The 25,873-nt window shown below is 61.1% G+C and overlaps 2 non-coding genes across 2 annotated transcripts; both read right to left on the bottom strand.

Moving 5' to 3' along the window:
- Positions 1–6,571: 6,571 nt before the first annotated feature.
- Positions 6,572–6,690, bottom strand: LOC131870447 (5S ribosomal RNA). The gene has a single exon (XR_009368757.1). It is a non-coding gene; the product is annotated as a 5S ribosomal RNA (ribosomal RNA).
- Positions 6,691–14,505: 7,815 nt separating this feature from the next.
- LOC131870446 (5S ribosomal RNA) lies at positions 14,506–14,624 on the bottom strand. The gene has a single exon (XR_009368756.1). It is a non-coding gene; the product is annotated as a 5S ribosomal RNA (ribosomal RNA).
- Between the last annotated feature and the right edge of the window lie 11,249 nt (positions 14,625–25,873).

Genomic DNA, 25,873 nt, shown 5'->3' with positions numbered 1-25,873 from the left:
CACCTTGGCCAGGGTGGGTGCCTTGGTGCGCACAACTTGCCTGGGCTGCACACCAGGGCGGGCTCAAGATGGCACCCGCGTTCCGTTTTTTTCACTATCTTTCAAAACGGAAATTTTAAAATCTCATTTTTTTCTTTTTTTTGCCTTTTCTGGAAATTAGTGAAGGCAGCGCATCAAAGGTGCGCAATGCTGGTGCGAACCCGGGAGCGCTCCGATGTGTGCTCCAAGGTGCGGCGTGCACGAAGTCCGAGCCCGGTTTGCCCCGGGTGCGCACCTCGCGTGCACCTTCGCCGGGGTGAGCACCTTGGCTGGGTTGCGCGCCCTGGTGCGTACCAAGGAGCGCTCTGAAGTGTGCTCCAAGGTGCGGCGTGCACGAAGTCGGAGCCCGGTTTGCCCCGGGTGTGCACCTCGGGTGCGCACCTCGCGTGCACCTTCGCTGCGGTGGGCACCTTGGCTGGGTTGCGCGCCTTGGTGGGCACCATGCAGTGCACGAAGTCGGAGCCCGGTTTGCCCCGGGCGCGCACCTCCGCCAGGGTGGGCACCTTGGTGCGCACAACTTGCCTGGGCTGCGCACCAGGAAGGGCTCAAGATGGCACCCGCGTTCCGTTTTTTTCACTATCTTTCAGAACGGAAATTTTAAAATATCGTTTTTTTTTGCCTTTTCTGGAAATTAGTGAAGGCAGCGCATCAAAGGTGCGCAACGCTGGTGCGAACCTGGGAGCGCTCCGATGTGTGCTCCAAGGTGCGGCGTGCACAAAGTCGGAGCCCGGTTTGCCCCGGGTGCGCCCTGGTGGGCACCATGGTGCGCACCAAGGAGCGCTCCGAAGTGTGCTCCAAGGTGCGGCCTGCACGAAGTCGGAGCCCGGTTTGCCCCGGGTGTGCACCTCGGGTGGGCACCTTGGTGCGCATGCCTTGCCTGGGCTGCGCACCAGGGCGGGCTCAAGATGGCACCCGCGTTCCTTTTTTTTCACTATCTTTCAAAACGGAAATTTTAAAATCTCATTTTTTTTTGCCTTTTTCTGGAAATTAGTGAAGGCAGCGCATCAAAGGTGCGCACCTCGCTGCCCACCACGGTGCGCAACGCCGGTGGGCACCCGGGAGTGCTTCGAAGTGTGCTCCAAGGTGTTGCGTGCACGTTGTCGGAGCCCGGTTTGCCCCGGGTGCGCACCTCGCGTGCACCTTCGTCGGGGTGGGCACCTTGGCTTGGTTTGCCCCGGCTGCGCTCCGAAGCGGGGTTATTGGAGCGCCGCCTCTTTTTTTGTCGGAGCGTTTGGTGGGGTTTCTCGCATTGGCTCTTCCGAGGCCCGGTTGCCACCCTGGCGCGCACGAAGTCGGAAGTAGGGTTAATTGCCCGGGTGCGCACCTTTGCCAGGGTGGCACCTTACCTGGGCTGCGCACCAGGGCGGGCTCAAGATGGCACGCGCGTTCCGTTTTTTTCACTATCTTTCAAAACGGAAATTTTAAAATCTCCTTTTTTTTTTGCCTTTTCTGGAAATTAGTGAAGGCAGCGCATCAAAGGTGCGCACCTCGCTGCCCACCTTGGTGTGCTCTGAGGTGCGCACCCGGGAGCGCTACGAAGTGTGCTCCAAGGTGCGGCGTGCACGTTGTCGGAGCCCGGTTTGCCCCGGGTGCGCACCTCGCCTGCACCTTGGCCGGGGTGGGCACCTTGGCTGGGTTTGCCCAGGGTGCGCTCCGAAGCGGGGTTACTGGAGCGCCCCCTCTTTTTTTGTCAGAGAGTTTGGTGGGGTTTCTCGCATTGGCTCTTCCCAGGCCCGGTTGTTGGGTGCGCTCCCACCCTGGCGCGCGCGAAGTTGGAAGTTGGGTTAATTGCCCGGGCGCGCACCTTCGCCAGGGTGGGCACCTTGGTGCGCAAACCTTGGCTGGGCTGCGCACCAGGGCGGGCTCAAGATGGCACCAGCATTCCCTTTTTCTCACTATCTTTCAAAACGGAAATTTTAAAATCTCGTTTTTTTTTTGCCTTTTATGGAAATTAGTGAAGGCATCGCATCAAAGGTGCGCACCTCGCTGCCCACCTTGGTGTGCTCCGAGGTGCCCACCACGGTGCGCAACGCCGGTGCGAACCCGGGAGCGCCCCGATGTGTGCTCCAAGGTGCGGCGTGCACGAAGTCGGACCCCGGTTTGCCCCGGGTGCGCACCTCGCGTGCACCTTGGTGCGCACACCTTGGCTGGGTTGCGCGGCCTGGTGGGCACCATGGTGCGCACCAAGGAGCGCTCCGAAGTGTGCTCCAAGGTGCGGCGTGCACGAAGTCGGAGCCCGGTTTGCCCCGGGTGCGCACCTTCGCCGCGGTGGGCACCATGGCGTGCACGAAGTCGGAGCCCGGTTTGCCCCGGGTGCGCACCTCGCGTGCACCTTCGCCGGGGTGGGCACCTCGGCTGGGTTGCGCGCCCTGGTGCGCACCAAGGAGCGCTCTGAAGTGTGCTCCAAGGTGCGGCTGTGCACGAAGTCGGAGCCCGGTTTGCCCCGGGTGTGCACCTCGCGTGCACCTTCGCTGCGGTGGGCACCTTGGCTGGGTTGCGCGCCTTGGTGGGCACCATGCAGTGCACGAAGTCGGAGCCCGGTTTGCCCCGGGCGCGCACCTCCGCCAGGGTGGGCACCTTGGTGCGCACAACTTGCCTGGGCTGCGCACCAGGAAGGGCTCAAGATGGCACCCGCGTTCCGTTTTTTTCACTATCTTTCAGAACGGAAATTTTAAAATATCGTTTTTTTTTGCCTTTTCTGGAAATTAGTGAAGGCAGCGCATCAAAGGTGCGCAACGCTGGTGCGAACCTGGGAGCGCTCCGATGTGTGCTCCAAGGTGCGGCGTGCACGAAGTCGGACCCCGGTTTGCCCCGGGTGCGCACCTCGCGTGCACCTTGGTGCGCACACCTTGGCTGGGTTGCGCGCCCTGGTGGGCACCATGGTGCGCACCAAGGAGCGCTCCGAAGTGTGCTCCAAGGTGCGGCGTGCACGAAGTCGGAGCCCGGTTTGCCCCGGGTGCGCACCTCGCGTGCACCTTCGCCGCGGTGGGCACCATGGCGTGCACGAAGTCGGAGCCCGGTTTGCCCCGGGTGCGCACCTCGCGTGCACCTTCGCCGGGGTGGGCACCTTGGTGTGCAGACCTTGGCTGGGTTGCGCGCCCTGGTGGGCACCATGGTGCGCACCAAGGAGCGCTCCGAAGTGTGCTCCAAGGTGCGGCCTGCACGAAGTCGGAGCCCGGTTTGCCCCGGGTGTGCACCTCGGGTGGGCACCTTGGTGCGCATGCCTTGCCTGGGCTGCGCACCAGGGCGGGCTCAAGATGGCACCCGCGTTCCTTTTTTTTCACTATCTTTCAAAACGGAAATTTTAAAATCTCATTTTTTTTTGCCTTTTTCTGGAAATTAGTGAAGGCAGCGCATCAAAGGTGCGCACCTCGCTGCCCACCACGGTGCGCAACGCCGGTGGGCACCCGGGAGTGCTTCGAAGTGTGCTCCAAGGTGCTGCGTGCACGTTGTCGGAGCCCGGTTTGCCCCGGGTGCGCACCTCGCGTGCACCTTCGTCGGGGTGGGCACCTTGGCTGGGTTTGCCCCGGCTGCGCTCCGAAGCGGGGTTATTGGAGCGCCGCCTCTTTTTTTGTCGGAGCGTTTGGTGGGGTTTCTCGCATTGGCTCTTCCGAGGCCCGGTTGCCACCCTGGCGCGCACGAAGTCGGAAGTAGGGTTAATTGCCCGGGTGCGCACCTTTGCCAGGGTGGGCACCTTACCTGGGCTGCGCACCAGGGCGGGCTCAAGATGGCACGCGCGTTCCGTTTTTTTCACTATCTTTCAAAACGGAAATTTTAAAATCTCCTTTTTTTTTTGCCTTTTCTGGAAATTAGTGAAGGCAGCGCATCAAAGGTGCGCACCTCGCTGCCCACCTTGGTGTGCTCTGAGGTGCGCACCCGGGAGCGCTACGAAGTGTGCTCCAAGGTGCGGCGTGCACGTTGTCGGAGCCCGGTTTGCCCCGGGTGCGCACCTCGCCTGCACCTTGGCCGGGGTGGGCACCTTGGCTGGGTTTGCCCAGGGTGCGCTCCGAAGCGGGGTTACTGGAGCGCCCCCTCTTTTTTTGTCAGAGCGTTTGGTGGGGTTTCTCGCATTGGCTCTTCCCAGGCCCGGTTGTTGGGTGCGCTCCCACCCTGGCGCGCGCGAAGTTGGAAGTTGGGTTAATTGCCCGGGCGCGCACCTTCGCCAGGGTGGGCACCTTGGTGCGCACACCTTGGCTGGGCTGCGCACCAGGGCGGGCTCAAGATGGCACCAGCATTCCCTTTTTCTCACTATCTTTCAAAACGGAAATTTTAAAATCTCGTTTTTTTTTTGCCTTTTATGGAAATTAGTGAAGGCATCGCATCAAAGGTGCGCACCTCGCTGCCCACCTTGGTGTGCTCCGAGGTGCCCACCACGGTGCGCAACGCCGGTGCGAACCCGGGAGCGCCCCGATGTGTGCTCCAAGGTGCGGCGTGCACGAAGTCGGACCCCGGTTTGCCCCGGGTGCGCACCTCGCGTGCACCTTGGTGCGCACACCTTGGCTGGGTTGCGCGGCCTGGTGGGCACCATGGTGCGCACCAAGGAGCGCTCCGAAGTGTGCTCCAAGGTGCGGCGTGCACGAAGTCGGAGCCCGGTTTGCCCCGGGTACGCACCTCGCGTGCACCTTCGCCGGGGTGGGCACCTCGGCTGGGTTGCGCGCCCTGGTGCGCACCAAGGAGCGCTCCGAAGTGTGCTCCAAGGTGCGGCGTGCACGAAGTCGGAGCCCGGTTTGCCCCGGGTGCGCACCTTCGCCGCGGTGCGCACCATGGCGTGCACGAAGTCGGAGCCCGGTTTGCCCCGGGTGCGCACCTCGCGTGCACCTTCGGCGGGGTTGCGCGCCCTGGTGGGCACCATGGTGCGCACCAAGGAGCGCTCCGAAGTGTGCTCCAAGGTGCGGCGTGCACGAAGTCGGAGCCCGGTTTGCCCCGGGTGCGCACCTCGCGTGCACCTTCGGCGGGGTTGCGCGCCCTGGTGGGCACCATGGTGCGCACCAAGGAGCGCTCCGAAGTGTGCTCCAAGGTGCGGCGTGCACGAAGTCGGAGCCCGGTTTGCCCCGGGTGCGCACCTCGCGTGCACCTTCGCCGCGGTGGGCACCATGGCGTGCACGAAGTCGGAGCCCGGTTTGCCCCGGGTGCGCACCTCGCGTGCACCTTCGCCGGGGTGGGCACCTCGGCTGGGTTGCGCGCCCTGGTGCGCACCAAGGAGCGCTCCGAAGTGTGCTCCAAGGTGCGGCGTGCACGAAGTCGGAGCCCGGTTTGCCCCGGGTGCGCACCTCGCGTGCACCTTCGCCAGGGTGGGCACCTCGGTGCGCACACCTTCTCAATGTTTTCTTGCCTTTTCTGGAAATTGGTGAAGGCAGCGCATCAAAGGTGCGCACCTCGGTGTGCTCCGAGGTGCGAACCCGAGAGCGCTCCGAGGTGCCCACGAAGTCGAAAGTCGGGTTAATTGCATTGTTTTCCCCGGGTGCGCTCCGAGGTGCGCAACATCGGCGCGCACCAAGGAGGGCTCCGAAGTGTGCTCCAAGGTGCGCACGATGGCGTGCACCTCTGGTGCGCACGATTCGGAGCTCGGTTTGACCGGGGTGCGCACACCTTGGCTGGGTTGCGCACCTTTTGTGCGCTCCAAGGTGCGCACGAAGTCGGAGCTCGGTTTGCCCCGGGTGCGCACCTTCGCCAGGGTGCGCACCTTGATGCGCACGCCTTGGCTGGGCTGCGCACCTTGGTGGGCGCCATGGTGCGCACCTTTCGTGCGCTCCAAGGTGCGCACGAAGTCGGAGCTCGGTTTGCCCCGGGTGCGCACCTTGGTGGGCGCCATGGTGCACTCCGAGGTGCCCAAGATTGGTGCGCACCAAGGAGCGCTCCGAAGTGCGCTCCAAGGTGCGCGCGAAGTCGAAAGTTGGGTTAATTGTCCGGTTTGCCTCGGGTGCGCACCTTGCGTGCACCTTCGCCAGGGTGGGCGCCTTGGTGCGCACACCTTGGCTGGGCTGCGCACACCTTGGCACCCGCGTTTCCTTCATTTTAAATTTTTTTTTTTTACAATCTCTCAAGTGGGAAATTCTATAATCTCAACTTTTTTTGCCTTTTCAGGAAACTTTTGAATGGAGCGCATCATTGGTGCGCTCCGAAGTGTGCTCCAAAGCTCTCTCCAGCTGCGTGCACCTGCCCCGGCCGCGCACCCGGCCCCGCCCAGCTTCGCTCACCTGTCCCGGGCGTCTGGTGCGGAACCTTAGAGTAAGAAACATCACCGTGCACCTTGGCCAACGTGCGCGACTCGACCGAGCGCGCACTGGCCGAGGTGCACACCGATTTCACCTGGGTGCGCGCGCAGCACCTCGGGCGCACCGGGGTGCGCGCACAACGCCCGGGTTGCACCGTGGCCTGTGTGCTCGGGGCGCCTCGGGTGCGCGCTCGGTGTCGCCCCCGCGCGCGCGGTAGTGCGGGCAGCGCACCCCGGCCCGGCCCGGCCCCGACGAGAACGCAAACGGGCAAAAGGTTTATTCAAATAGCATTGCGACGCCCGGCGAAAAACTAAAAAAGGGTGCAACACCGGGACTTCCCGGGAGGTCACCCATCCCAGTACTACTCCGGCCCAAGCGCGCTTAACTGCGGAGTTCTGATGGGATCCGGTGCACTAACGCTGGTATGATCGCACCCGTTATGAGCTTGTCGCAGTGTGTACTTAGCAAACCGCGACCCACGTGCGAATCCACCCCGGCCACCCACCCCCGTCGAGGTGCACACCCTCCCTCGCGAAGTGCGCCCCGTTCGCCAAGTGTGAGCCCTGCCCGGGTGCGCGCACCTTGCTAGGGCGTCGGGTGTGCACCCGGCCCGGCCTACGTGCGTGCACCTGGAGGGGGCGTCGTGTGCGTGCAGTGTCCCGTCTGCAACGCGGTGCCCACACACCACCTCGGGCGCAACGACCTGCGCTCACATGTGGGCCGAGTGCACCTTGGTGCATGTTCGGGGCGCCTCGGGTGCACGCTCGATCTTGCCCCGGTGCACCAAGGCGCTCGGTTTGCCCCGGGTGCGCACTTGGTGCAAGGTGGGCACCCAAAATAGGGATCAAGCACCAAAACACAACCAAAACACAAGTTTCGGGATGCAAAATGGGACCCAAGGACCACAAATGCGTTCCAAGACCCATGATGGGTCCACGAGAACAAAAATGTGTTCCGAGACTTAATAAACAAATATTGGGTTTTAGGAGAAGAAACATGCTCTGATGCCCAAAACGAGAATCGACCCCGAAAAGGCCACAGGCCAAAAGTGGGATGCGAGACAAAAAAAAATGGGACCCGAGGACCAAAATTGGGTTCCCAGGTCGAAGACAGGGCAACCGGACAAGAAACGACCTCTAAGGCTCGAAATGAGTCCCGGCGACTAAAACTTGACAAGAAGCACCCATCAGGCACCCAACTCGACACCCATGGGATGCCGACCCACCCGGGCTTCCACCTAGCACACCTTGGCACCCACCCACCCTCGCACCCAACCTCGCACCCAACTTAGCACCTTTGAACCCACATTGGCACTCACCCTGACCCTGGCACCTTGGAACCCACATTGGCACTCACCTTGACCCTGGCACCCACCTTTGCACTCACCTTGGGACCCACCCTGGCTCCCACCTCGGCACCCACCCAGACACCCACCTTGGTTCCTTGGCACCCACCTTGGATCCTTGGCACCCACCCCGACACCCACCTTGGCACGCAACTTGGCTACTTGCCACCCATCTTGGCTCCTTGACGCCCACCCCGACAACCACCCCGTGACCTACCCTGGCTAGGGTTGGTGCACACCCACCCTGGTGCCCACCTTGGCACCCACCCTATGACCCACCTTGGCACGCACCTTAGTACCCACCCCGTTACCCACCCTAGGACCCACCCCGTGACCCACCTTGGCCAGGGTGGGTGCCTTGGTGCGCACAACTTGCCTGGGCTGCACACCAGGGCGGGCTCAAGATGGCACCCGCGTTCCGTTTTTTTCACTATCTTTCAAAACGGAAATTTTAAAATCTCATTTTTTTCTTTTTTTTGCCTTTTCTGGAAATTAGTGAAGGCAGCGCATCAAAGGTGCGCAATGCTGGTGCGAACCCGGGAGCGCTCCGATGTGTGCTCCAAGGTGCGGCGTGCACGAAGTCCGAGCCCGGTTTGCCCCGGGTGCGCACCTCGCGTGCACCTTCGCCGGGGTGAGCACCTTGGCTGGGTTGCGCGCCCTGGTGCGTACCAAGGAGCGCTCTGAAGTGTGCTCCAAGGTGCGGCGTGCACGAAGTCGGAGCCCGGTTTGCCCCGGGTGTGCACCTCGGGTGCGCACCTCGCGTGCACCTTCGCTGCGGTGGGCACCTTGGCTGGGTTGCGCGCCTTGGTGGGCACCATGCAGTGCACGAAGTCGGAGCCCGGTTTGCCCCGGGCGCGCACCTCCGCCAGGGTGGGCACCTTGGTGCGCACAACTTGCCTGGGCTGCGCACCAGGAAGGGCTCAAGATGGCACCCGCGTTCCGTTTTTTTCACTATCTTTCAGAACGGAAATTTTAAAATATCGTTTTTTTTTGCCTTTTCTGGAAATTAGTGAAGGCAGCGCATCAAAGGTGCGCAACGCTGGTGCGAACCTGGGAGCGCTCCGATGTGTGCTCCAAGGTGCGGCGTGCACAAAGTCGGAGCCCGGTTTGCCCCGGGTGCGCCCTGGTGGGCACCATGGTGCGCACCAAGGAGCGCTCCGAAGTGTGCTCCAAGGTGCGGCCTGCACGAAGTCGGAGCCCGGTTTGCCCCGGGTGTGCACCTCGGGTGGGCACCTTGGTGCGCATGCCTTGCCTGGGCTGCGCACCAGGGCGGGCTCAAGATGGCACCCGCGTTCCTTTTTTTTCACTATCTTTCAAAACGGAAATTTTAAAATCTCATTTTTTTTTGCCTTTTTCTGGAAATTAGTGAAGGCAGCGCATCAAAGGTGCGCACCTCGCTGCCCACCACGGTGCGCAACGCCGGTGGGCACCCGGGAGTGCTTCGAAGTGTGCTCCAAGGTGTTGCGTGCACGTTGTCGGAGCCCGGTTTGCCCCGGGTGCGCACCTCGCGTGCACCTTCGTCGGGGTGGGCACCTTGGCTTGGTTTGCCCCGGCTGCGCTCCGAAGCGGGGTTATTGGAGCGCCGCCTCTTTTTTTGTCGGAGCGTTTGGTGGGGTTTCTCGCATTGGCTCTTCCGAGGCCCGGTTGCCACCCTGGCGCGCACGAAGTCGGAAGTAGGGTTAATTGCCCGGGTGCGCACCTTTGCCAGGGTGGCACCTTACCTGGGCTGCGCACCAGGGCGGGCTCAAGATGGCACGCGCGTTCCGTTTTTTTCACTATCTTTCAAAACGGAAATTTTAAAATCTCCTTTTTTTTTTGCCTTTTCTGGAAATTAGTGAAGGCAGCGCATCAAAGGTGCGCACCTCGCTGCCCACCTTGGTGTGCTCTGAGGTGCGCACCCGGGAGCGCTACGAAGTGTGCTCCAAGGTGCGGCGTGCACGTTGTCGGAGCCCGGTTTGCCCCGGGTGCGCACCTCGCCTGCACCTTGGCCGGGGTGGGCACCTTGGCTGGGTTTGCCCAGGGTGCGCTCCGAAGCGGGGTTACTGGAGCGCCCCCTCTTTTTTTGTCAGAGAGTTTGGTGGGGTTTCTCGCATTGGCTCTTCCCAGGCCCGGTTGTTGGGTGCGCTCCCACCCTGGCGCGCGCGAAGTTGGAAGTTGGGTTAATTGCCCGGGCGCGCACCTTCGCCAGGGTGGGCACCTTGGTGCGCAAACCTTGGCTGGGCTGCGCACCAGGGCGGGCTCAAGATGGCACCAGCATTCCCTTTTTCTCACTATCTTTCAAAACGGAAATTTTAAAATCTCGTTTTTTTTTTGCCTTTTATGGAAATTAGTGAAGGCATCGCATCAAAGGTGCGCACCTCGCTGCCCACCTTGGTGTGCTCCGAGGTGCCCACCACGGTGCGCAACGCCGGTGCGAACCCGGGAGCGCCCCGATGTGTGCTCCAAGGTGCGGCGTGCACGAAGTCGGACCCCGGTTTGCCCCGGGTGCGCACCTCGCGTGCACCTTGGTGCGCACACCTTGGCTGGGTTGCGCGGCCTGGTGGGCACCATGGTGCGCACCAAGGAGCGCTCCGAAGTGTGCTCCAAGGTGCGGCGTGCACGAAGTCGGAGCCCGGTTTGCCCCGGGTGCGCACCTTCGCCGCGGTGGGCACCATGGCGTGCACGAAGTCGGAGCCCGGTTTGCCCCGGGTGCGCACCTCGCGTGCACCTTCGCCGGGGTGGGCACCTCGGCTGGGTTGCGCGCCCTGGTGCGCACCAAGGAGCGCTCTGAAGTGTGCTCCAAGGTGCGGCGTGCACGAAGTCGGAGCCCGGTTTGCCCCGGGTGTGCACCTCGCGTGCACCTTCGCTGCGGTGGGCACCTTGGCTGGGTTGCGCGCCTTGGTGGGCACCATGCAGTGCACGAAGTCGGAGCCCGGTTTGCCCCGGGCGCGCACCTCCGCCAGGGTGGGCACCTTGGTGCGCACAACTTGCCTGGGCTGCGCACCAGGAAGGGCTCAAGATGGCACCCGCGTTCCGTTTTTTTCACTATCTTTCAGAACGGAAATTTTAAAATATCGTTTTTTTTTGCCTTTTCTGGAAATTAGTGAAGGCAGCGCATCAAAGGTGCGCAACGCTGGTGCGAACCTGGGAGCGCTCCGATGTGTGCTCCAAGGTGCGGCGTGCACGAAGTCGGACCCCGGTTTGCCCCGGGTGCGCACCTCGCGTGCACCTTGGTGCGCACACCTTGGCTGGGTTGCGCGCCCTGGTGGGCACCATGGTGCGCACCAAGGAGCGCTCCGAAGTGTGCTCCAAGGTGCGGCGTGCACGAAGTCGGAGCCCGGTTTGCCCCGGGTGCGCACCTCGCGTGCACCTTCGCCGCGGTGGGCACCATGGCGTGCACGAAGTCGGAGCCCGGTTTGCCCCGGGTGCGCACCTCGCGTGCACCTTCGCCGGGGTGGGCACCTTGGTGTGCAGACCTTGGCTGGGTTGCGCGCCCTGGTGGGCACCATGGTGCGCACCAAGGAGCGCTCCGAAGTGTGCTCCAAGGTGCGGCCTGCACGAAGTCGGAGCCCGGTTTGCCCCGGGTGTGCACCTCGGGTGGGCACCTTGGTGCGCATGCCTTGCCTGGGCTGCGCACCAGGGCGGGCTCAAGATGGCACCCGCGTTCCTTTTTTTTCACTATCTTTCAAAACGGAAATTTTAAAATCTCATTTTTTTTTGCCTTTTTCTGGAAATTAGTGAAGGCAGCGCATCAAAGGTGCGCACCTCGCTGCCCACCACGGTGCGCAACGCCGGTGGGCACCCGGGAGTGCTTCGAAGTGTGCTCCAAGGTGCTGCGTGCACGTTGTCGGAGCCCGGTTTGCCCCGGGTGCGCACCTCGCGTGCACCTTCGTCGGGGTGGGCACCTTGGCTGGGTTTGCCCCGGCTGCGCTCCGAAGCGGGGTTATTGGAGCGCCGCCTCTTTTTTTGTCGGAGCGTTTGGTGGGGTTTCTCGCATTGGCTCTTCCGAGGCCCGGTTGCCACCCTGGCGCGCACGAAGTCGGAAGTAGGGTTAATTGCCCGGGTGCGCACCTTTGCCAGGGTGGGCACCTTACCTGGGCTGCGCACCAGGGCGGGCTCAAGATGGCACGCGCGTTCCGTTTTTTTCACTATCTTTCAAAACGGAAATTTTAAAATCTCCTTTTTTTTTTGCCTTTTCTGGAAATTAGTGAAGGCAGCGCATCAAAGGTGCGCACCTCGCTGCCCACCTTGGTGTGCTCTGAGGTGCGCACCCGGGAGCGCTACGAAGTGTGCTCCAAGGTGCGGCGTGCACGTTGTCGGAGCCCGGTTTGCCCCGGGTGCGCACCTCGCCTGCACCTTGGCCGGGGTGGGCACCTTGGCTGGGTTTGCCCAGGGTGCGCTCCGAAGCGGGGTTACTGGAGCGCCCCCTCTTTTTTTGTCAGAGCGTTTGGTGGGGTTTCTCGCATTGGCTCTTCCCAGGCCCGGTTGTTGGGTGCGCTCCCACCCTGGCGCGCGCGAAGTTGGAAGTTGGGTTAATTGCCCGGGCGCGCACCTTCGCCAGGGTGGGCACCTTGGTGCGCACACCTTGGCTGGGCTGCGCACCAGGGCGGGCTCAAGATGGCACCAGCATTCCCTTTTTCTCACTATCTTTCAAAACGGAAATTTTAAAATCTCGTTTTTTTTTTGCCTTTTATGGAAATTAGTGAAGGCATCGCATCAAAGGTGCGCACCTCGCTGCCCACCTTGGTGTGCTCCGAGGTGCCCACCACGGTGCGCAACGCCGGTGCGAACCCGGGAGCGCCCCGATGTGTGCTCCAAGGTGCGGCGTGCACGAAGTCGGACCCCGGTTTGCCCCGGGTGCGCACCTCGCGTGCACCTTGGTGCGCACACCTTGGCTGGGTTGCGCGGCCTGGTGGGCACCATGGTGCGCACCAAGGAGCGCTCCGAAGTGTGCTCCAAGGTGCGGCGTGCACGAAGTCGGAGCCCGGTTTGCCCCGGGTACGCACCTCGCGTGCACCTTCGCCGGGGTGGGCACCTCGGCTGGGTTGCGCGCCCTGGTGCGCACCAAGGAGCGCTCCGAAGTGTGCTCCAAGGTGCGGCGTGCACGAAGTCGGAGCCCGGTTTGCCCCGGGTGCGCACCTTCGCCGCGGTGCGCACCATGGCGTGCACGAAGTCGGAGCCCGGTTTGCCCCGGGTGCGCACCTCGCGTGCACCTTCGGCGGGGTTGCGCGCCCTGGTGGGCACCATGGTGCGCACCAAGGAGCGCTCCGAAGTGTGCTCCAAGGTGCGGCGTGCACGAAGTCGGAGCCCGGTTTGCCCCGGGTGCGCACCTCGCGTGCACCTTCGGCGGGGTTGCGCGCCCTGGTGGGCACCATGGTGCGCACCAAGGAGCGCTCCGAAGTGTGCTCCAAGGTGCGGCGTGCACGAAGTCGGAGCCCGGTTTGCCCCGGGTGCGCACCTCGCGTGCACCTTCGCCGCGGTGGGCACCATGGCGTGCACGAAGTCGGAGCCCGGTTTGCCCCGGGTGCGCACCTCGCGTGCACCTTCGCCGGGGTGGGCACCTCGGCTGGGTTGCGCGCCCTGGTGCGCACCAAGGAGCGCTCCGAAGTGTGCTCCAAGGTGCGGCGTGCACGAAGTCGGAGCCCGGTTTGCCCCGGGTGCGCACCTCGCGTGCACCTTCGCCAGGGTGGGCACCTCGGTGCGCACACCTTCTCAATGTTTTCTTGCCTTTTCTGGAAATTGGTGAAGGCAGCGCATCAAAGGTGCGCACCTCGGTGTGCTCCGAGGTGCGAACCCGAGAGCGCTCCGAGGTGCCCACGAAGTCGAAAGTCGGGTTAATTGCATTGTTTTCCCCGGGTGCGCTCCGAGGTGCGCAACATCGGCGCGCACCAAGGAGGGCTCCGAAGTGTGCTCCAAGGTGCGCACGATGGCGTGCACCTCTGGTGCGCACGATTCGGAGCTCGGTTTGACCGGGGTGCGCACACCTTGGCTGGGTTGCGCACCTTTTGTGCGCTCCAAGGTGCGCACGAAGTCGGAGCTCGGTTTGCCCCGGGTGCGCACCTTCGCCAGGGTGCGCACCTTGATGCGCACGCCTTGGCTGGGCTGCGCACCTTGGTGGGCGCCATGGTGCGCACCTTTCGTGCGCTCCAAGGTGCGCACGAAGTCGGAGCTCGGTTTGCCCCGGGTGCGCACCTTGGTGGGCGCCATGGTGCACTCCGAGGTGCCCAAGATTGGTGCGCACCAAGGAGCGCTCCGAAGTGCGCTCCAAGGTGCGCGCGAAGTCGAAAGTTGGGTTAATTGTCCGGTTTGCCTCGGGTGCGCACCTTGCGTGCACCTTCGCCAGGGTGGGCGCCTTGGTGCGCACACCTTGGCTGGGCTGCGCACACCTTGGCACCCGCGTTTCCTTCATTTTAAATTTTTTTTTTTTACAATCTCTCAAGTGGGAAATTCTATAATCTCAACTTTTTTTGCCTTTTCAGGAAACTTTTGAATGGAGCGCATCATTGGTGCGCTCCGAAGTGTGCTCCAAAGCTCTCTCCAGCTGCGTGCACCTGCCCCGGCCGCGCACCCGGCCCCGCCCAGCTTCGCTCACCTGTCCCGGGCGTCTGGTGCGGAACCTTAGAGTAAGAAACATCACCGTGCACCTTGGCCAACGTGCGCGACTCGACCGAGCGCGCACTGGCCGAGGTGCACACCGATTTCACCTGGGTGCGCGCGCAGCACCTCGGGCGCACCGGGGTGCGCGCACAACGCCCGGGTTGCACCGTGGCCTGTGTGCTCGGGGCGCCTCGGGTGCGCGCTCGGTGTCGCCCCCGCGCGCGCGGTAGTGCGGGCAGCGCACCCCGGCCCGGCCCGGCCCCGACGAGAACGCAAACGGGCAAAAGGTTTATTCAAATAGCATTGCGACGCCCGGCGAAAAACTAAAAAAGGGTGCAACACCGGGACTTCCCGGGAGGTCACCCATCCCAGTACTACTCCGGCCCAAGCGCGCTTAACTGCGGAGTTCTGATGGGATCCGGTGCACTAACGCTGGTATGATCGCACCCGTTATGAGCTTGTCGCAGTGTGTACTTAGCAAACCGCGACCCACGTGCGAATCCACCCCGGCCACCCACCCCCGTCGAGGTGCACACCCTCCCTCGCGAAGTGCGCCCCGTTCGCCAAGTGTGAGCCCTGCCCGGGTGCGCGCACCTTGCTAGGGCGTCGGGTGTGCACCCGGCCCGGCCTACGTGCGTGCACCTGGAGGGGGCGTCGTGTGCGTGCAGTGTCCCGTCTGCAACGCGGTGCCCACACACCACCTCGGGCGCAACGACCTGCGCTCACATGTGGGCCGAGTGCACCTTGGTGCATGTTCGGGGCGCCTCGGGTGCACGCTCGATCTTGCCCCGGTGCACCAAGGCGCTCGGTTTGCCCCGGGTGCGCACTTGGTGCAAGGTGGGCACCCAAAATAGGGATCAAGCACCAAAACACAAGTTTCGGGATGCAAAATGGGACCCAAGGACCACAAATGCGTTCCAAGACCCATGATGGGTCCACGAGAACAAAAATGTGTTCCGAGACTTAATAAACAAATATTGGGTTTTAGGAGAAGAAACATGCTCTGATGCCCAAAACGAGAATCGACCCCGAAAAGGCCACAGGCCAAAAGTGGGATGCGAGACAAAAAAAAATGGGACCCGAGGACCAAAATTGGGTTCCCAGGTCGAAGACAGGGCAACCGGACAAGAAACGACCTCTAAGGCTCGAAATGAGTCCCGACGACTAAAACTTGACAAGAAGCACCCATCAGGCACCCAACTCGACACCCATGGGATGCCGACCCACCCGGGCTTCCACCTAGCACACCTTGGCACCCACCCACCCTCGCACCCAACCTCGCACCCAACTTAGCACCTTTGAACCCACATTGGCACTCACCCTGACCCTGGCACCTTGGAACCCACATTGGCACTCACCTTGACCCTGGCACCCACCTTTGCACTCACCTTGGGACCCACCCTGGCTCCCACCTCGGCACCCACCCAGACACCCACCTTGGTTCCTTGGCACCCACCTTGGATCCTTGGCACCCACCCCGACACCCACCTTGGCACGCAACTTGGCTACTTGCCACCCACCTTGGCTCCTTGACGCCCACCCCGACAACCACCCCGTGACCTACCCTGGCTAGGGTTGGTGCACACCCACCCTGGTGCCCACCTTGGCACCCACCCTATGACCCACCTTGGCACGCACCTTAGTACCCACCCCGTTACCCACCCTAGGACCCACCCCGTGACCCACCTTGGCCAGGGTGGGTGCACCCACCCTGGTGCCCACCTTGGCACCCACCCATCCTAGCACCCAGCCTGTGACCGGGCTTGGAACCCAACCTTGCACCCGCACCCGTCTTGGCCAGTGTGGGTGCGCACCCATCCTGGCACCCACGTTGTGACACACCCTTTAACCCACGCACCCTAGCACCCACGTTGGCACCCACCTTGGAACCCAACCTAGCAACTTGGCACCCACCCCGTGACCCACCTTGGCATCCACCATAGCAGTCGCCGACTTGGCACCCACCTCGGCACCCACCTTGACACTTGTGGACCCACCTTGCCACTCACCCTAGCATCGACCCATCCTAGCACCCACCCTGGCACCTTTGCACCCTAGCACTCACCCATCCTAGCACCTAACCTGTGACCCACCTTGACACTCACCCTCGCACCCACCTTGGAACCCAACCTAGCACCCACCCACCCTGACACCAACCCTAGCACCTACCCACCCTTGCACCCACCCTGTGACCCATCTTGGCACCCACCCATCCTACCACTCAACCTATCACCCACCTTCTCACCCACCTTGGCATCCACCTTAGCACCCACCCACACTGGCACCTTGGCACCCACCTCGGGCAAGGTGGGTGCACACCCACCCTGGCACCCAATTTAGAACCCACCGAGCATGTTACCCACCTTGGCACCCACATTGCAGCCCACCCTAGTACCCACCCTATGACCCACATTGGCATCCACACCCTAGCACCCAGGCACCTCGACACCCGCCTTGACACCCACCCTAGCACTGAACCTGTGACCCACCTTGGAACTCACCCTAGAACCCACCCACCCTGTGAACCACCTTGGCATCCACCTTAGCACCCACCCACCTTGGCACCCACTCTAGCACTCACCCATCCTAACACCCAACTTGTTACCCACCTTGGCACCCGCCCTCGCGTCCACCTTGAAACCCACCCTAGCACCCACCCACGCAGGAGCCCACCTTGGCACCCAACCTAACACCCACGCATCCTGGCACCCAACTTGTGACCCACCTTGGAACCCACCCTAGTACCCACCTTTGAACCCACTATATCACCAACCCACCTTGGCACCCACCCTATGACCCTCTTTGGAATCCACCCTAGCACGCACCCACCCTGGCACCCACCATGGAGCGCACCCTAGCACCCACCCACCTCGGCACGCACCTCAACACCCACCTTGGTGTGCGCACTGCGCCAACCTCTCAAAGACCCTATGTGGTGCGCTCCAAAGTGTACACCTTTGGTGCGCTCCAAGGTGCGCACCTTTGGTGCACACCGAGGTGCACACCAAAGTGTGCACCGAGGTGAGCACCAAAGTGCACTCCAGGGTGCACACCAAGGCGTGCACCTTTGGTGCGGTCAATGCAAACGAATTCGGAAGTTGGGGTCGATGTCCTAATCGCTGCTGCAGACTACACGTATGAGAATCGGACAAATAGCTTTATATAGGGGAGGTGTTGCGTTTGATGGGTCGACTCCCCTGGTTGTGTGCACTGCACCAACTTCAAAGACCCTGTCTTGTTTAAGAAGTCAAAAGTTGGGGTGGATGTCCTAATCATTGCTGCAGTCTACGCATGTATGAGAATCAGACAAATAGCTTATATAGGGGAGGTGTTGCATTCGGTGGGTTGACTCCCCTGGTTGTGCGCACTGCGCCAACCTCAAAGACCCCGCATAGCAGAAGAAGTCGGAAGTCGGATTTTGGTGAGCACCAAGGCGTGCACCTTTGGTGCGGTCAACGCAGACGAATTCAGAAGTTGGGGTGGATGTCCTAATCGTTGTTGCAGGCTACACATGTATGAGAATCAGACAAATAGCTTATATAGGGGAGGTGTTGGGTTTGATGGGTCAACTCCCTTGGTTGTGCGCATTACGCCAACCTCAAAGACCTTGTTTTCGTTAAGAAGTCAAAAGTTGGGGTCAATGTCCTAATGGCTCCTGCAGGCTACACATGTATGAGAATCGGACAAATAGCTTATATAGGGGAGGTGTTGGGTTTGATGGGTCGACTCCCCTGGTTGTGCGCATTACGTCAACCTCAAAGACCTTGTTTTCGTTAAGAAGTCAAAAGTTGGGGTCGATGTCCTAATTGCTCCTGTAGACTACACATGTATGAGAATCAGACAAATAGCTTATATAGGGGAGGTGTTGGGTTTGATGGGTTGACTCCCCTAGTTGTTCGCATTACACCAACCTCAAAGACCTTGTTTTCGTTTAGAAGCCGAAAGTTGGGGTCGATGTCCTAATTGCTCCTGCAGGCTACGCATGTATGAGAATCAGACAAATAGCTTATATAGGGGAGGTGTTGGGTTTGATGGGTCGACTCCCCTGGTTGTGCGCATTGCGCCAACCTCAAAGACCCTGCATTGCGGATGAAGTCGAAAGTCAGAGTTTGGTGTGCTACAAGGTGTGGTCGAAGGTGCTCACCTAGGTGTGCACCTTTGGAGCACAGGAAAAGTGCCCTCCAAAAGTGCGCACCTTTGGAGTGCATAAAAGTGCCCTCCAAAAGTGCGCACCTTTGGAGCGCAGAAAAGTGCCCTCCAAAAAGTGCCCTCCAAAAGTGCGCACCTTTGGAGCGCAGAAAAGTGCCCTCCAAAAAGTGCCCTCCAAAAGTGCGCACCTTTGGAGCGCAGAAAAGTGCCCTCCAAAAAGTGCCCTCCAAAAGTGCGCACCTTTGGAGCGCAGAAAAGTGCCCTCCAAAAAGTGCCCTCCAAAAGTGCGCACCTTTGGAGCGCAGAAAAGTGCCCTCCAAAAAGTGCCCTCCAAAAGTGCGCACCTTTGGAGCGCAGAAAAGTGCCCTCCAAAAAGTGCCCTCCAAAAGTGCGCACCTTTGGAGCGCAGAAAAGTGCCCTCCAAAAAGTGCCCTCCAAAAGTGCGCACCTTTGGAGCGCAGAAAAGTGCCCTCCAAAAAGTGCCCTCCAAAAGTGCGCACCTTTGGAGCGCAGAAAAGTGCCCTCCAAAAAGTGCCCTCCAAAAGTGCGCACCTTTGGAGCGCAGAAAAGTGCCCTCCAAAAAGTGCCCTCCAAAAGTGCGCACCTTTGGAGCGCAGAAAAGTGCCCTCCAAAAAGTGCCCTCCAAAAGTGCGCACCTTTGGAGCGCAGAAAAGTGCCCTCCAAAAGTGCGCACCTTTGGAGCGCACAAAAGTGCCCTCCAAAAGTGCGCACTTTTGGTGCGCACCAAGGCGCTGGTTCGGTCGTTGCAGGCGAGTTCGGAAGTTGGGGTCGATGTCCTGAGCGGAGGTGCAAACTACACAGGTGTCGGAATCGGACAAATAGCTTATATAGGGGAGGTGTATGCTTCGATGGGTCGACTCCCCAGGTTGAGCGCACCGCGCCAACCTCAAAGACCCTACGGTATGGATGAAGTCGGAAGTTGGGTCCGATGACCGATTCGATTAGTAGGTATGCTCATGAGGTCGGAATTTGGGTCCGATGACCTGCCATGTGCAGGAAGGCGAATGTTGACACTGTGCGTTGCAAGGTGCACACCAAGGCGCTGGTGCGGTCTTTTTAGTCGAGTTCGGAAGTTGGGGTCGATGTCCTGATCGGAGGTGCAAGCTACACAGGTGTGGGAATCGGACAAATAGCTTATATAGGGGAGGTGTATGCTTCGTTGGGTCGACTCCCCGGGTTGAGCGCACCGCGCCAACCTCAAAGACCCTACGGTATGGATGAAGTCGGAAGTTGGGTCCGATGACCGATTCGATATGTAGGCATACTCGCGAGGTCGGAATTTGGGTCCGATGACCTGCCACGTGCAGGAAGGCGAATGTTGGCACTGTGCGTTGCAAGGTGCGCACCAAGGCGCTGGTTCGGTCGTTGGAGGCGAGTTCGGAAGTTGGGGTCGATGTCTTGATCGGAGGTGCAAACTACACAGGTGTGGGAATCGGACAAATAGCTTATATAGGGGAGGTGTATGCTTCGTTGGGTCGACTCCCCGGGTTGAGCGCACCGCGCCAACCTCAAAGACCCTACGGTATGGATGAAGTCGGAAGTTGGGTCCGATGACCGATTCGATATGTAGGCATACTCGCGAGGTCGGAATTTGGGTCCGATGACCTGCCATGTGCAGGAAGGCGAATGTTGGGACTGTGCGTCGCAAGGTGCGCACCAAGGCGCTGGTGCCGTCGTTGCAGTCGAGTTCGGAAGTTGGGGTCGATGTCCTGGTCAGAGGTGCAAACTACACAGGTGTGGGAATCGGACAAATAGCTTATATAGGGGAGGTGTATGCTTCGATGGGTCGACTCCCTGGGTTGAGCGCACCGCGCCAACCTCAAAGACCCTACAGTATGGATGAAGTCGGAAGTTGGGTCCGATGACCGATTCGATACGTAGGCATATTGGCGAGGTCTGAATTTGTGTCCGATGACCTGCCATGCGCAGGAAGGCGGAATTTGGGTCCGATGACCGAGTTGATGGCGTGCCATGCGCAGAAAGGCGGAATTTGGGTCCGATGACCGAGTTGATGTTGATGGCCCGCCATGCACAGGAAGGCGGAATTTGGGTCCGATGACCGATTTGAAGGCGTGCCATACGCAAAAAGGCGGAGTTTGGGTCCGATGACCGAGTTGATATTGATGGCCCGCCATGCGCAGGAAGGCGGAATTTGGGTCCGATGACCTGACATACGCATGGAGTCCGACTCGGGGGCCGATGTTCGATTCGATGACTTGCATTGTGGGTAAAGTCGGAAGTTGTGGTCTTTGACCCGATTCGATGACCAGACTTCGGCTGCTTGAGAATCGGACAAATAACTTATATAGGGGAGGTAGTGTTCTCGAGCATCCTCCCCCCGTGCCCGTTTATGTCGATTGATGCTGGTGCTCGACTGGTTGGAGCGCTCGGATGCAAAAATCTTGCACCAGGATTTATCGATTGTGATGGACACGGCAAGTCTCCTGATTGCTATGCAGGAGCTCATCGTGAATCTCTATGCGGCCTTGGTATGGACTCGACCTGCGGAATGGTTCGGCAATGGTAGTCGCTCCAACACGTCCTTGCAATGGCCACAGAGGTGATTCGACTAGAGCTCCAGTCTAGCTTTTGGGTTGCTTGGCGGACTGGTATAGCCGCGATCGAGTTCCGGCCATGAACGTTTTAGATAGCTCTTGGGCTTTCTGGGACGGAAGTCGGAAGTTTGGGCTGTTGTCCGATTTGATGACCATTCTTCGGATGTGTGAGAATCGGACAAATAACTTATATAGGGGACTGTGTTGTCTCACGCAGCCCCCTCCGTGCCCCTCTATCTCGACCGATGTTGGTGCTTGAAAGGGTTGGGATCGCTCGGATTTATAAACGTGCACCACCATTTGTCGAGTGTGAGGGACGCGGCAGGTCTCCTAAATGCTATGCGGGCGCTCTCTGAGAATCTCTATCCGGCCTCGACACAGACTAGTCTTGCTGAATGGTTTGGCACTGGTAGTCGATCCAACACGTCGTTGTTGTGGCCGCCTAGGCGATTCGATTCGAGCCCCCGTCTAGCTTTTGGGTTGCTTGGCGGATTTTGCCCTATCCGCAAGTGAGCTCGGTCCCTAAACGTTCGAGAAACCCGATTGCTATGCGCCGACTCTCTTTCTTGCGAGCCTCCATCTAGCTTTTGGGTCTCTACGGAACGGAAGTCGGAATCTGGGACCGTTGTTTGATTCGACGAGGCAGACTACGGTTGTGCGAGAATCGGACAAATAACTTATATAGGGGAGGTGTTGACTGGAGCATTCTCCCCCGTGCCCCTCTAACTCGACCAATGCTGGCGCTCGAACGGTGGTAGCGCTCGGATTTTCATTGAGCGCCAGCATTGGTCGATTTAGAGGGGCATGCGAGATTCCCGAATGCTATGCGAGGGCTCTAACGGAAATGTCTATTGGTTTCGGTATGGATGCAATTGCGAGTGGTTCGGCAAAGGTAGTCGTTCCGATGCGTCCATGTCGTGGCCAAATCGATAATTCGATTTGAGCCCTCGTATAGCATTTGGGTCTCTCGATGTGATTCCGCATTCCAGTCCCTTTGGGCACTGCTTGAGCCGCATCCCAGGGGGTTCCCTTCCCAATAATCTGCCTCGCAACCCGATTGCTATGCGGTGAGGCTCCTCGGCCGCCTCGGAACTATCTGTGTATCAGACGCATCGCGGGATAAGGGGTTGGCAACGGTAGTCGCCCCAAGCGCGTCCGATGCTTGGACCATTCCGAGGCGGCCCTGAAGCCTCTTCCGTCTAGCCGTTGGGTCCTTCTCGCCGCATCCCTCGCCTCGCACCCCGATTGCTATGCGGTGAGGCTCCTCGGCCGCCTCGGAACTATCTGTGTATCGGACGCGTCGCGGGATAAGGGGTTGTCACTGGTAGTCGCCCCAAGCGCGTCCGATGCTTGGACCATTCCGAGGCGGCCCTGAAGCCTCTTCCGTCTAGCCGTTGGGTCCTTCTCGCCGCATCCCTCGCCTCGCACCCCGATTGCTATGCGGTGAGGCTCCTCGGCCGCCTCGGAACTATCTGTGTATCGGACGCGTCGCGGGATAAGGGGTTGTCATTGGTAGTCGCCCCAAGCGCGTCCGATGCTTGGACCATTCCGAGGCGGCCCTGAAGCCTCTTCCGTCTAGCCGTTGGGTCCTTCTCGCCGCATCCCTCGCCTCGCACCCCGATTGCTATGCGGTGAGGCTCCTCGGCCGCCTCGGAACTATCTGTGTATCGGACGCGTCGCGGGATAAGGGGTTGTCACTGGTAGTCGCCCCAAGCGCGTCCGATGCTTGGACCATTCCGAGGCGGCCCTGAAGCCTCTTCCGTCTAGCCGTTGGGTCCTTCTCGCCGCATCCCTCGCCTCGCACCCCGATTGCTATGCGGTGAGGCTCCTCGGCCGCCTCGGAACTATCTGTGTATCGGACGCGTCGCGGGATAAGGGGTTGTCACTGGTAGTCGCCCCAAGCGCGTTCGATGCTTGGACCATTCCGAGGCGGCCCTGAAGCCTCTTCCGTCTAGCCGTTGGGTCCTTCTCGCCGCATCCCTCGCCTCGCACCCCGATTGCTATGCGGTGAGGCTCCTCGGCCGCCTTGGAACTATCTGTGTATCGGACGCGTCGCGGGATAAGGGGTTGTCACTGGTAGTCGCCCCAAGCGCGTCCGATGCTTGGACCATTCCGAGGCGGACCCGAAGCCTCTTCCGTCTAGCCGTTGGGTCCTTCTCGCCGCATCCTTCGCCTCGCACCCCGATTGCTATGCGGTGAGGCTCCTCGGCCGCCTCGGAACTATCTGTGTATCGGACGCGTCGCGGGATAAGGGGTTGTCACTGGTAGTCGCCCCAAGCGCGTCCGATGCTTGGACCATTCCGAGGCGGACCCGAAGCCTCTTCCGTCTAGCCGTTGGGTCCTTCTCGCCGCATCCCTCGCCTCGCACCCCGATTGCTATGCGGTGAGGCTCCTCGGCCGCCTTGGAACTATCTGTGTATCGGACGCGTCGCGGGATAAGGGGTTGTCACTGGTAGTCGCCCCAAGCGCGTCCGATGCTTGGACCATTCCGAGGCGGACCCGAAGCCTCTTCCGTCTAGCCGTTGGGTCCTTCTCGCCGCATCCCTCGCCTCGCACCCCGATTGCTATGCGGTGAGGCTCCTCGGCCGCCTTGGAACTATCTGTGTATCGGACGCGTCGCGGGATAAGGGGTTGTCACTGGTAGTCGCCCCAAGCGCGTCCGATGCTTGGACCATTCCGAGGCGGACCCGAAGCCTCTTCCGTCTAGCCGTTGGGTCCTTCTCGCCGCATCCCTCGCCTCGCACCCCGATTGCTATGCGGTGAGGCTCCTCGGCCGCCTTGGAACTATCTGTGTATCGGACGCGTCGCGGGATAAGGGGTTGTCACTGGTAGTCGCCCCAAGCGCGTCCGATGCTTGGACCATTCCGAGGCGGCCCCGAAGCCTCTTCCGTGTAGCCGTTGGGTCGTTCTCGCCGCATCCCTCGCCTCGCACCCCGATTGCTATGCGGTGAGGCTCCTCGGCCGCCTTGGAACTATCTGTGTATCGGACGCGTCGTGGGATAAGGGGTTGTCACTGGTAGTCGCCCCAAGCGCGTCCGATGCTTGGACCATTCCGAGGCGGCCCCGAAGCCTCTTCCGTGTAGCCGTTGGGTCCTTCTCGCCGCATCCCTCGCCTCGCACCCCGATTGCTATGCGGTGAGGCTCCTCGGCCGCCTTGGAACTATCTGTGTATCGGACGCGTCGCGGGATAAGGGGTTGTCACTGGTAGTCGCCCCAAGCGCGTCCGATGCTTGGACCATTCCGAGGCGGACCTGAAGCCTCTTCCCTCTAGCCGTTGGGGCTTTCTCGCCGCATCCCTCGCCTCGCACCCTGATTGCTATGCTGTGAGGCTCCTCGGCCGCCTTGGAACTATCTGTGTATCGGACGCATCGCGGGATAAGGGGTTGGCAGTGGTAGTCGCCCCAAGCGCATCCGATGCTTGGACCATTCCGAGGCGGCCCTGCAGCCTCTTCCGTCTAGCCGTTGGGGCCATCTCGCCGCATCCCCCACCTCGCACCACGATTGCTATGCGGTGAGGCTCCTTGGCCGCCTCGGAACTATCTGTGTATCGGACGCATCGCGGGATAAGGGGTTGTCACTGGTAGTCGCCCCAAGCGCGTCCGATGCTTGGACTATTCCGAGGCGGCCCTGCAGCCTCTTCCGTCTAGCCGTTGGGGCCATCTCGCTGCATCCCCCACCTCCTCGGCCGCCTCGGAACTATCTGTGTATCGGACGCATCGCGGGATAAGGGGTTGGCAGTGGTAGTCGCCCCAAGCGCGTCCGATGCTTGGACTATTCCGAGGCAGCCCTGCAGCCTCTTCCGTCTAGCCTTTGGGGCCATCTCGCCGCATCCCTCGCCTCGCACCCCGATTGCTATGCGGTGAGGCTCCTCGGCCGCCTGGGAACTATCTTCGTATCGGACGCATCGCGGGATAAGGGGTTGTCACTGGTAGTCGCCCCAAGCGCGTCCGATGCTTGGACTATTCCGAGGCGGCCCTGTGGCCTCTTCCGTCTAGCCGTTGGGGCCATCTCGCCGCATCCCCCACCTCGCACCCCGATTGCTATGCGGTGAGGCTCTTCGGCCGCCTTGGAACTATCTTCGTATCGGACGCATCGCGGGATAAGGGGTTGTCACTGGTAGTGGCCCCAAGCGCGTCCGATGCTTGGACTATTCCGAGGCGGCCCTGCAGCCTCTTCCGTCTAGCCGTTGGGGCCATCTCGCCGCATCCCCCACCTCGCACCCCGATTGCTATGCGGTGAGGCTCCTCGGCCGCCTTGGAACTATCTTCGTATCGGACGCATCGCGGGATAAGGGGTTGTCACTGGTAGTCGCCCCAAGCGCGTCCGATGCTTGGACTATTCCGACGCGGCCCTGTGGCCTCTTCCGTCTAGCCGTTGGGGCCATCTCGCCGCATCCCCCACCTCGCACCCCGATTGCTATGCGGTGAGGCTCCTCGGCCGCCTTGGAACCATCTTCGTATCGGACGCATCGCGGGATAGGGGGCTGTCACTGGTAGTCGCCCCAAGCGTGTCCGATGCTTGGACCATTCCTAGGCGGCCCTGAAGCCTCTTCCGTCTAGCCGTTGGGGCCTTCCCGCCCCATCCCTCGCCTCGCACCCCCGATTGCTATGCGGTGAGGCTCCTCGGCCGCCTTGGAACCATCTGTGTATCGGACGCATCGCGGGATAAGGGGTTGGCACTGGCAGTCGCCCCAAGCGCGTCCGATGCTTGGACCATTCCGAGGTGGCCCTGAAGCCTCTTCCGTCTAGCCGTTGGGGCCTTCCCGCCCCATCCCTCGCCTCGCACCCCGATTGATATGCGGTGAGGCTCCTCGGCCGCCTTGGAACTATCTGTGTATCGGACGCATCGCGGGATAAGGGGTTGGCACTGGTAGTCGTCCCAATCGCATCCGATGCTTGGACCATTCCGAGGCGGCCCTGCAGCCTCTTCCGTTTAGCCGTCGGGGCCTTCCCGCCGCATCCCTCGCCTCGCAT

This window comes from Cryptomeria japonica, unplaced genomic scaffold, assembly GCF_030272615.1.
Source record: "Cryptomeria japonica unplaced genomic scaffold, Sugi_1.0 HiC_scaffold_330, whole genome shotgun sequence".
Classification (NCBI taxonomy): Eukaryota; Viridiplantae; Streptophyta; class Pinopsida; order Cupressales; family Cupressaceae; genus Cryptomeria; species Cryptomeria japonica.
The sequence above is the reverse complement of the archived record's forward strand: the minus strand, read 5'-3'. Positions and strand labels throughout refer to the sequence as shown.